The sequence below is a fragment of the Meles meles genome, chromosome 10 (genome assembly GCF_922984935.1).
Source record: "Meles meles chromosome 10, mMelMel3.1 paternal haplotype, whole genome shotgun sequence".
Lineage (NCBI taxonomy): Eukaryota > Metazoa > Chordata > Mammalia > Carnivora > Mustelidae > Meles > Meles meles.
The window spans coordinates 18,529,189-18,540,889 of NC_060075.1; positions in this window are offsets into that span (position 1 = coordinate 18,529,189).

Consider the following 11,701-nt stretch of genomic DNA (forward strand, 5'->3'; position numbering starts at 1 on the left):
CAAAAAGAAAAAGAAAAACATTTACTTAAACTATTACACTCTAAACTGCTCCACTCATTCTGACCAAATTGAAGATGCCTGATACAGAGTTTTGATCGAGAATGTCAAGGAAGTATTTTTTTAACTAACTTAAAAAAAAGTAAAGTTTTAACCTTATCTTATCCTCGCTTGTAAGAACATTAGGTTGCAGGTTAGTGCTGCAGTAGAGCTGCTCTGGATGCCTTTATTAATAAACACACACCTCCTGTGTGCCCCGTAAGGAACAACTTATTGTGCTGAGTAATGTGGAGGTACGAAGTCAAATATATCACAGATCTCCTCTCCTCCAGGCTTACAGATCACATGAGACAGGTAGAGGGGATAAGACGCAAACATCAATCGCTACAACATGTGGTACAACTAAGTAAGTGCCATAAAAAGGTACAAAACGAAGACTCTGTGAGAGTCACGAGAAGGGGGGCAGTGCCACTTATTTTCTCCAAGAAAGGCTTCCTGGAGGAAGAGGCATTTCAACCGCCCTTTCAAGAGCAAAGAGAGAAGGCCCTTCATGGCTTAGGGAGGATAGGGAGAAGCTCCTTTGGGGGAAAGGATAGCATGAAGACTAACAGGTAATGTTTCCTGAAGAATCTTGCTCCTCTGAGCTTATTTGGATCGGCTTACTTTTTCCTTTCCTTTTCTTTTGCTTTCTTTTCTTTTCTAAGAGAAAGAGCATGCATGCAAGGGGGGGGGGGGGTGTGCCATGCAGATAGAGAGAGAATCTCAAGCAGGCTCCACACCCAGTGCAGAGCCATATGCAGGGCTTGAACTCATGACCATGAGCCAAGATCAATAGCTGGACACAGCTGAATGAGCCACCCACGTGCCCCTGCTTCAGCTTACTTTGATTTTGCCTGGTTTCAGAGTAATTCAGGTAATGTCTGCATACATAGGTGAACTTCCTGTGCTTTCAATGTGTCCAACATTTCTTACATAAAACTATGCAATCGATCTTCTCTCTTTCCCTCATTTTTTTTTCTCCCTGGACCCCCACAAATAGTTCCTGGTGGAAGAGAAGAGATCATTTAAGCCAAGTCTAAAGAGGCAGGGTCTCTAATTTTCTCCATTACATAACTAACCTGAACCCTAAGCTACACACTGACTCCCATCAGAAACATCTGGAGGCAGTCTCCGGTCTTGTTTCCTGGAAATCAGGTAAAGAGATTTCAGGTCTAAGAGCAAGCTTGAATACTTCCTCGGCCTCCATGTCGAGAAAGTGACAGTCTGCCTACCACCACCCATTGTGTGCTTCAATGAAAACAGTTCTCATTACTATGAAGTACAATGAAGTGCTACTAGAAGATGTTTCCCATTGGCCAAGAGCCTTGATCTTCCCTTGTTAAAGGATAAACTGAAGGAGGGGTGCCTGGGTGGCTTAGTCAGTTGAGTGTCTGACTCTTGATTTCAACTCAGGTCATGCTCTCAGGGTCATGGGACTGAGCCTCACATCAGGCTCCATGCTCACTGGAGAGTGTGCTCTCCCTCTGCCACTCGCCCTCCCCTGCACATGCACGTGCATGCACACGCACTCTCTCTCTTTCCAACAAATAAACAATATCTTCAAAAAATGATAAACTAAGGCATACTACATTTCTAAGGCTTTGAGTTAAAATTGAATCATATCAGGCAATGTCAAGCCAAAAGTAATCAGAAGCACCCCACCACCTACAGGAGCCCTGGCAGAGACTTTATAGATAAGAGGCAGAAGCAAAGCATGGAAATTAGTAGGTTGTCTACAGCTTACACAGTTGTTTTATCAGGGAAAGGCTCATTTTTGATGGATTATCTTTAGGTTTGATTTCTTAACATTGAAACACTGCAAGTTTAAGTTTGGGTTTGCTTACAGAGGCTACTAAGGGATTAAAGTCACCCCTAGCTAATGGCCTCCTTAATTAATTTAGTTTAATTAATTTAATACCCTCAAATATGGGTGCTAAAAGAAACGAGTGTCCTTCGATTTCTAGACCTTAACATGTTCCACTTCTTTCTTTAAGTGATAGCAAATAACTGGTCTGATGGCTGTTTTTCACTGAATTTATTAGAGGACTGCAGCAAGGAAATTAACCAACTGCCTGAGGATCACATAAAATACTCAGTTTTATAGATGTTAATTCTTCTGCCCAAGGGAACAACAGATTTCTACCATGCATGAATAGATTAGATTTGAGACCCGTATTTGTGAGAAGCTCTATGACTAACATCACGCAAATCTCCAGAGGGGAATTCAACAAAAAGCAAAGAGAAATCAAATAGCAGCACTATCGCAGGTATTAGGATGCAGATATGTAAATGACCATTAGAGCCTTTCTGATTCATTCCAGTCTAATATTTCCCAGCTTCTTGCTGCTTGTTCATTGATAAAATGCTGACCTGAGGGATTATACAGAGACCATCTCCATTTGGAAAGAGATGACGAACCAAAAAGCAAAATCATTTTACCAGGCATCAAAAAGCAAGAAGCTGAGTATTTGCTGGGATCTCGGGGAAGGAAATGAACTCCAGTCCCCATGCCCCTTAGATTTGCACAGGATTGTCAAGAAGCTAAAAAACTTCAAAGTATAACAAAACTGTGGTTCAATTTTAGAAATATGAAGCATTTGGAGTAACAAATTTGGCCAAATATTTATGTTTTGGTGCATAGTTGAACTGCTTATCGGACCTTCAGGAATTCTTTGTTTTTCATTTTTGTGCTTTTATTTCCTCCATCTCCTCCTCCCCTCGCTAGAAGCAAAACACCCTCTGGCAACGAAAGTTAAAGATGCTTCTCCATAGAGGCACCAAGCCAGGCCCAAGAGGGCTGATCCCAAGCCACTGCCAACTGCACTCCAAGCAGTAATTTTCCTTCCCCCATGCGCACTTCTGGGAAGTGCTGGGAAATGGAGAAGTCTCTGAGGCCTCCGTGGGAGAGAAACAGCAATCTTTCCCTGATAAGCATACCAACCCTCCTCTTTTACTGACTCACTTTTAAGGCTGCTGCAGAGAGGCTGGCCTTTGTGTCCGTAGGAACTGGGGCAGAGAGGTAGGCAGGAGAGTCCCCAAGAATGCCAGGGATGGAGGACCAAACACGCTGCCTCTCTTTCCACTACCAGTACCCTTTACCCTTCACTGCCCAAGTCCCATCATCTCTCTTCAGTCCTAACCTTAAAGAAATAGAAGACTGCTTAGATAGAAGATGCTCATTTCCAAGAGAGAGGGGTAGGTGACACCTGTTTTATAACTCTCAGTGAACACAGGCATGAGGGAGGCATTTGGATAGCCTCTGTTGGAAATTACACTGACACCGAGGACACTTATAAGATAGGACAGAACAACCGCTATCTTCTTTAAGCTCCCGGCTGACTTCAGCTCTCAGGGAGGCCTGCAGTGACAAGTTCTGCATTTCCTATTCATTTCTTCCCCTCCCAGCCCTGGGGGCTGCTGAACCACAGCAGAGATCCCAGGTGGGCCAGACCAGCCCCTGCTAGCAGAGCCCTACTGCTCCCAGGCTCCAGAGCCCACACTGATTCGGGCACATTCCAGGACATTCCATAGCTGGGAGGCTGGGAGCCTGGAATGTCTGGAACCCACAGAGGGAAGGTGTCCCAGCATGCTCCCCCACCCCAACCATATTTCTCAAAGATCTCAAAGCACTCTCCAAGGATGATCTCATTTTCTAATAGGTGTTTATTTCTATTTTCATTCCTACTTTTAGTAATTACTCCCTTTTGCGTGAATGTCTCTTCGATTTTTTTCACATAACCTACCTAATCATGGTTAGAATCTCATAATGGGAAGCAAGAACTCGACTAATAGTTACTCAGCTACTGGGATATCATGGAAACTCCTTTCTAGCACACCGGACTGTGAAATTTAACCATGACTCAGCAAGGAAATGACCTTCCAATTCCACCCTTTGAAAGAAAAATATGTAACATGGGGGCCCGAAATACATCATGTATACATCACATGTGTGCCTGTGCGTGAGAGGGTGTATACGAGAGAGCACCAATGCCAACACTAATGTAGTCTTCAGGACTTCCATTTTCTTACCTAAAAATAAAGATAACACCTCCTTTACAAAACTTCTGGGATCTTGCTGTGGTGCCTAGAACATAATGGGCGCTTGCTAAATGTTTGCGGAAAAAAATATGTGGATGGAGGGACAAACATAACATTTCTGGGTTTGTTTCCTCATTCTAAACTTACTGTGTTCGCTTCACAAGGCACTCAGAAGATTAAAGGATATCAAGCTTTTTAAAAACGCTTTTGACACCTGAAACTAACATAGTATATCAACTATACTTCAAAAACATAAAATAAACAACATGCTTTTGGAAATTAAAATCTGACTGTAAACATGTAAGATTAACATTATGTGACTACTAGTACGGACATATCAAAACCTCACGAGTATATTTCTCTTCTTATACGCAGTGGGCACTAGACAAATCCGTGGTACTAATCAGGGAGAAGTTCAGCCCCTCTTAGGTTCTTTCTATAACCTGGTTTCTAGGTGCTACTCTTGTCTCCCCCATTAAGATGAGTGAACATGAACTGAGGGCTTGAGGTTGGGGAGTTTCAGAACTACAGATAGCATATGGTTAAGAACACCAGTCCTAGAGTCAAACTGCCTGTGTGCCCTGATTCCACCATTTACTAAGGAACATAACCTCTCTATACCTAGTTCATCTATAAAATGGGGACACTAGTAGAATCCATTTCATAGGGCTGCCATGAAGGTTGAATAAGATCATACATGTAAAGCATTCAGAGAAGAGTCTTGCACATGGGAAGAACTCAACCAATATCACCCACAACCACTGTTGGCACCACCAGCATCGTTATTATTATTGTTATTATTATGGGTTTTTTTAAGGGAGCATGCAGTCTAGCGGATGAGAAAGACTACAGCAGAAAGCTGGAGGAACAACACAAACACTCAGAAGGTCGCCAGCAGTATGCTGCGCACACAGAGGCAGGAGACATCTTTATTCACCATCCTCATCACCTCCTCTGTGTCGTCTCATTTGTCCCCGTGCCAACATACACAGATTTTAAAAAATAATGCCCCAGATTGCATGTGAGGAGTGCAGAGCCTAATGTGTCTCCTGATGATCACACAACGCTTCCATGAACACAGCTCAGTTTGCGCAGCCATATCGCACTGTTGGCTCGAATCAAGCTTTTGGTCAAATAAGACCCCCAGGCCCTTTTTACGTCAACTGCTGCCAAGTTACACGGTCTCCATCCTGTATTCCTATAATTCAATCTGGGACCTCAACACAAGACTTTGCGTTTATCCTTATTACATTTCATGTTGTTAGTTTTGGCCAAGCACTGCAGCATGTCAGGATAATTCCGAATCTTGACTCTGTCAACTATCTTCTATCTTATTTCTATCCCCTTCAGATAGAATGTCACTAGCACATTTGATCAGCATACCTACTACTGCCTCCTCATGCAAGACACGGATAAAAATGTGGACCAAAACAAGTATAAGAGAATAGTCCAATATTTCAATTGCAGAAACCTCTGCTCACCTGAATGCACCCACTAATCACCTGGGTCTGACTGTTTAGGCAGCTTTGAACTCACTGAGTAGTACCCTTTTTTCATTCTTTTATTCAAAATGCCTTGTCAAATGCCTTGCTGATACTGAGATACACTGGGTCTATAACGCTGCTGAATATCATGTGAAATTTTAAAATGTCCTGGATGCTGGTATCTCCTTTAAATTTGACGAGACTATCGATATCTACATCCAGGTTACCAATAAAGAATCTAGGGGGTATAGTTTAATAAATCGCTTAAGGGCGTCTGGGTGGCTCAGGCGGTTAAGCATCTGCCTTCAGCTCAGGCCATGATCCCACAATCCTGGGATCGAGCCCAGCATGGGGTCCCTACTCAGTGGGGAGTTTGCTTCTCTGCCCCCCCCACCCCGGTTTGTGCACTTTCTCTCCCTCCCTCTCGCTCACTCTCTCTCTCCTTGCGTAAATAAATAAAATCTTAAAAACAAATAGATCACTTAAAAGTTGTGCCAAGATGTATGAGTATGTAGGAGTGTCACTCTTATGTAAGAGGGTTACCACTCTTACAGTCCCATTTTAGGCTTTAATCTGAAGGGTGTCCTTCAGGTTATGCTATCTGCCCTAAAAACAAAACAAAAACACAAAACAAAACAAAAATAACTCCCAAATCCCAGTTGGCTTAAGGCAACAGAAATTTATTGCTCACATGAAGTCAGGTGAAGTGTTCCTGACTGACAGGCTGCTTACCGTATGTCATTCTGGAAATCTAGTTTCTTCCATCTGTGGCTTCACCCTTTTCTTGGTCCTTGGAATTTCCTGCACTCAGCCACTAAAGGGAAAAAAAGAGAGACGATTACATGTGGAGTGTTTCTGTGGTCCAGGCCTGGAGCACTGTACGTCACCTCGACGTGTTTCACTGGTTAGAATTCAGTCACATGACCACCTCCACCTCCGTGGAAGGCTGGGAAGTATAGTCTAATGTGCCCAGTAAAAAGAGGACATGAGTGTGAGGAACACTAAACCTTGCTCGAAAAGAGAGAGCAAACATAACTTAGGTAGAACACACATTCTCTTTCAGGTCAAGTGTGGGGCTAACCCTGCCAGAAAGGATGGTTTTGATGGATCTGGACTTGTTAAGAGTTGGGTTCTAACTCCAAGTCCATCATTTACTGGGTAACAAGCTTGGATAAGTCCCCAAACTGTCAGATTTCTAGGTCCATGAAGTACCGCTAGCACGTTTCATCCAGCCCTAGCCCAGTGCCTGGTACACAGGTGGTACAATAAACAATCATCCAATCATTGCATGAATATATGAATAATTTTTCTGGACTTGTTTACTTATTTCCAAATTTTCTCCACCTACCATACTGGTTGTTGTAAAGATCAAATGGACTGTGGCTATAAAAATGGTTTGAAAACTAAAAGATGTAAAAAATAGAGAATATGGATTTTACTCATATTTATGTAAAATTGTGTCATTTGTTCACATTCTTTTTTATGATTTCATTTATTTATTTATAAATATTTTTTCAAGGTTTTTTTATTTAGGTATTGTCAGAGAGAGAAAGGTGGGGGATAGAGCGTGCACAAGCAGGGGGAACAGCAGGCAGAGGGAGAAGGAGGTTCCCCACCAAGCAACGAGCCCGGTGTGGGGCTTGATCCCACAACCCTAGGATCATGACCTGAGCAGAAGGCAGACACTCAACTGACTGAGCCACCCAGGCATCCCATTTGTGTCACATTCTATGTTTGACCTCCTCTGCACAGTTTTCTCTTACTGCACACAATAGAAAACAGACAATCCCCAAAACCTTAGTCAAGGTAAACTCTGCCCTAGCTGTTTGTTTCTCTTATGGTTGAAGTCCAATCACCAATGTCTCCTCTCTAATTAAATTTAAGAAGCAGGTATGAGTGCCTGTTGGGGTCAGGGCATGTTCTAAGATTTGGGGTGATATAAGGACTAATCCAATTCGCACTAAAATAGATAAAAATACTTGTCCTATAGTTAAGGACCCATCTGATAGCTTCATATAAGAGGTAGTACTAACCTAATATTTTAAAAAGAATGGTGAACTGGGGCATCTGGGTGGCTCAGTGGGTTAAAGCCTCTGCCTTCGGCTCAGGTCATGATCCTAGGTCCTGGGATCGAGCCCCGCATCGGGCTCTCTGATCCGTGGGGAGCCTGCTTCCTCCTCTCTCTCTGCCTGCCTCTCTGCCTACTTGTGATCTCTGTCTGTCAAATAAATAAATATAATCTTTAAGAAAAAAAAAAGAATGGTGAACTGTTCAACAGAGAAAAATCAAAAACATCACTAAAACCAATAGAAAATATATTTAATTGGAGGCCAGATTATAGATGACCTTAAAATGCAAGGACAGGGAATTTAGACTTTATTCCATAGGCATCATGGGGGCCATGAACAGTGGTTAAGTCAGAAAATCATGCAGTCAAAGTGTTCTTTTAGAATGATATAACTGAGAGATGGTATCTTAAACAACCCAGAGGGAAATGCATGCAAGGGCTAATGCAGAAGTCCTAGCATAAGTCATAAAGGTCTTGATCTAACAGTAAGGAGGGAAACCACAAAGCATGGATGAAAGGACTTCTAATTCTGATAATATGGCAGACTAACATAACTTGAAAACTCTCCCTTCAAGTATGCCTACAATAGCAGAATAAAATATAACCGAAAAAATGTTAAGATTTTATTTATTTATTTGAGAAAAAGAGAGTGTGCACAAGCACATGTAGAGGGAGGGGCAGAGAGGAAGGGAGAAGGAGAGGGAAAGAATCTCAGGCGGACTCTGCACTGAGCATGGAGCCCCATGTGCAGCTTGATCTCATGACCCTGAGACCATGACCTGAGTAAAACGAAGAGTCGGACGCTTAACTGACTGAGCCACCCAGGCATCCCAACAAAAAAAAATTTTAAAGCAAAATTAAGATTATAGGAAAGAAGGGGGAAGCACAGGAGAAAGAATGAAACCAAATAAGTCAGCATATAAAGTTATGCTCCATTTGCCCTCAGAACTGGAGTGAGTTACAGATCTTCAAAAACCTTAGAACTTGGATTTTAATGACCACAGGAGATAAGACCTTGAACCTGCACAAAATAGGGGTCGAGATGAGACTACTACATGAAGCCAAGACCCTTGTAGACCTGAACCCCCCATCCCAGAGAATACTGACCCTTCCTACCCTAACCCCCTCAAAAATTCCCTAACCACCACAGCAAGACGACACAGAAACTTTGTGGAAAAAAGCCTTTCCTGAGAATGTGAAACCCCAGACTTGGTCTACACATGAATTTGGTTTTTGAAATTTCCCTGCTGGAATGTCCCAGAAACTTTCAAGCCAAGAAATTAATGTAAAAACTGGTCCCCGGCTAGTAATATTTTGGGAGTATCTGGCAGAAGTAGTTACAGAAACACTCTAGAGAGACATTCTACAATGCAGAATAAAGTTAGTTTCACAAAAATAAGCAAGCCCCACACGAGATGAGCTCACAATAAAAGAAATGGCAAAACACTGAAGGGACAAATCCATCACGGGCAAGAGTCAATAGGAATTCACCACTGTCACCCCTCCCACCTTCCAAAGAATGGAGCTACTACAACAATGTGAAAGAGAATATAAAATAAGAATGTTGAGAATAAAAACATTACAAAAAGAAAAAAAAACATAAGAAAAACAGGTGCCATGACAAAAAAACACAGAAATTCTAGAAATAAAATACATAGTTATTGAAATTTAAAACTCAGTGGGCACACTAAACAGTAGATTAGACATGTCTGAAGGAAAATTCATGAACAAGGAGCCCAAGCTAAAGCATCATACCAGAATGGATCCCAGAGCAGTAACAAGATGGAAAACTTGGAAAGGAGGTTAAGATAGAAGAGGTAGCAAGAGAAGGTTCGATGAAGTCTAAAAGGATTTCTAGAAATGAAGGAGAGAGAATGGAGCTGAGGCAACATTGGAAAAGGTAATGGTGAGAATTTTCTAATTTGATGAAAGTCATAAGTGAAGCAGCATATATATGTATATATACACACATATATCTATATATGTATAATATGTATGCATATGTATATACATGTATATATATGGGTATATACATGTATATATGCATATACAAATGTATGCACATATATTTAAAATATAAATATGTAAGTATATATATTATCATATTTATTTATTTATAATATACATAATTTATTTATTAAAATATCTAGTTATAATATACTGTTTTATAACATTTATATTTATAATGTATTATATATAATTTATAATTATAAATTACATATAATTTATGTATTTATACACTTTTTATGTATATGTAATTTATACATTTCTAATATGTACTTATACTTATTCATAATGTATTATATATAATTATTGTAATTTGATGAAAAACATAAATCCTCATGATGCAGTATACATATAAGTATAAATACATAAAATATATTTTTATAAGTACATAAAATATTATATATGTGTGTGTGTATATATATATGCATATATATATATGAATGAATGAATCCTGGGTAATATATATAAAAATTTGTCAAGGACCATCTTTTTTGGTGGCGATGTATTCTCCCATTAAACACCCCCAGTGTTAGCACTCTAAGGATTTATGGCCATCTTGGCGCAGTTGTCATTCGCCAAATCAGCTGCCACAGGCCAAACAGGGTATTGTTCAGCTTTGTTCTCTAAGGGAAGGCACTCTCAGAGGCACTCATTTTGTCTACGTATGAGATAGAAATTTCTCTTCGAAGTGTCTGATGACTGAAAGGAAGGATCAGTCTGGGAGTAGGTGGAGTGCGGAGTAGCATGAGGGCAGTGGAAGGAGCTGAGGTGTGCGTCTAGCAGGGCGAATTTTTCTACAGCTCTGCACCCACATGTACGTATGCATCCGTGCAAGAGCTTTACGTACATAAATGTGCTGTCTTCTTTGGCAGGGTCACGTTCTAGGCTGGAATTTGAGACTGCCTAACTTGGCTTTCACTGATCTTATGCCTCCATTAAGAGATTTGGAGGCTTCATCTATCATAATCCAGTTACGATTCTCTCCATTTAAGGGTTTCGGGTTTTTGATGTTCATGGAGATGGTTCTTAAGGCAGAAAGTGACCTCTGTCTTCACTCCTTTTCCTCGACGAGGCACACAGAAGACAGGGACTTACATTACATTTCCCATGGAAGGCACTGTATGCAGGAAGCCAAAAGCCCCTCACAAAGGACTTTTTTAAAAAAATATGACTCTGTATCTGGTCATCCCTTTCCTTCCTGGGATTTCAGGTAGGAGTCGCTTTTCCAGGTTTCTAAGTCAGCATCTTTGTGGATTTTTTCCTTTTAGTAGTAATATCAGCTTCCCAAGACATTTCTTCACAAGTTACTGCTGAAACCCCTCAGAACATGGACCCCAGCTGGGCTCTCAGGAAGCACCAGTGCACTGAGCTCTTTCAGAAGACTGTAGAGAGCTTCCAGGTTTGCACACTGCACTTCCCCCATCAGAAGCTCACTCCCCCCCCCCAGGCACCCCAAGGGAAGAAGCCCAATGTCCACAAACACTGTCTTATCTCAACAGACATTCCTTATTACTCAGCGGTTTCCTCTGAGGGGCTTGGTATTTATCTACCTCCCAGAAGGGTCTCAGGTAGCCATAACATTTTACCAAAAGTTCCACACTCAACTTTCAAGTCCCTTAGAATAGGTAATAGGATAATGTGTTGAATTGAGTCCCAGGGCAATCCCAGGGACCCCACAGCACTTAGAGTAAGTGTATACATTTATTTCCCCTAAGAGCACAAAGTTCTACCTACACACACACAGAGAGAAATACCATTCCTTCAGGAGTGTTTGACTGTTATCCAAATAAGTGTCCTGCATGGCACACACACTCGCCAGATTATAGGCATATATGGTATTACTACCCAAGTTTAAGTTCTAAGGTTTATGTCAATATTTCACCCGCCCAAACTCAGTTGTTCGAAAATCTTGGATGGCGTTTGTCAGTGTATTTTTCTATCAAGACCCCTCCAAATAAACGAAGGCGTATAAATTGTGAATTACGTGCTACGAGGAGGTGATGCATCAATACTGAGGCACTTCAAAGAGAAACACTTGTGCCGCATCTACTTGACACCAAAGGATCTT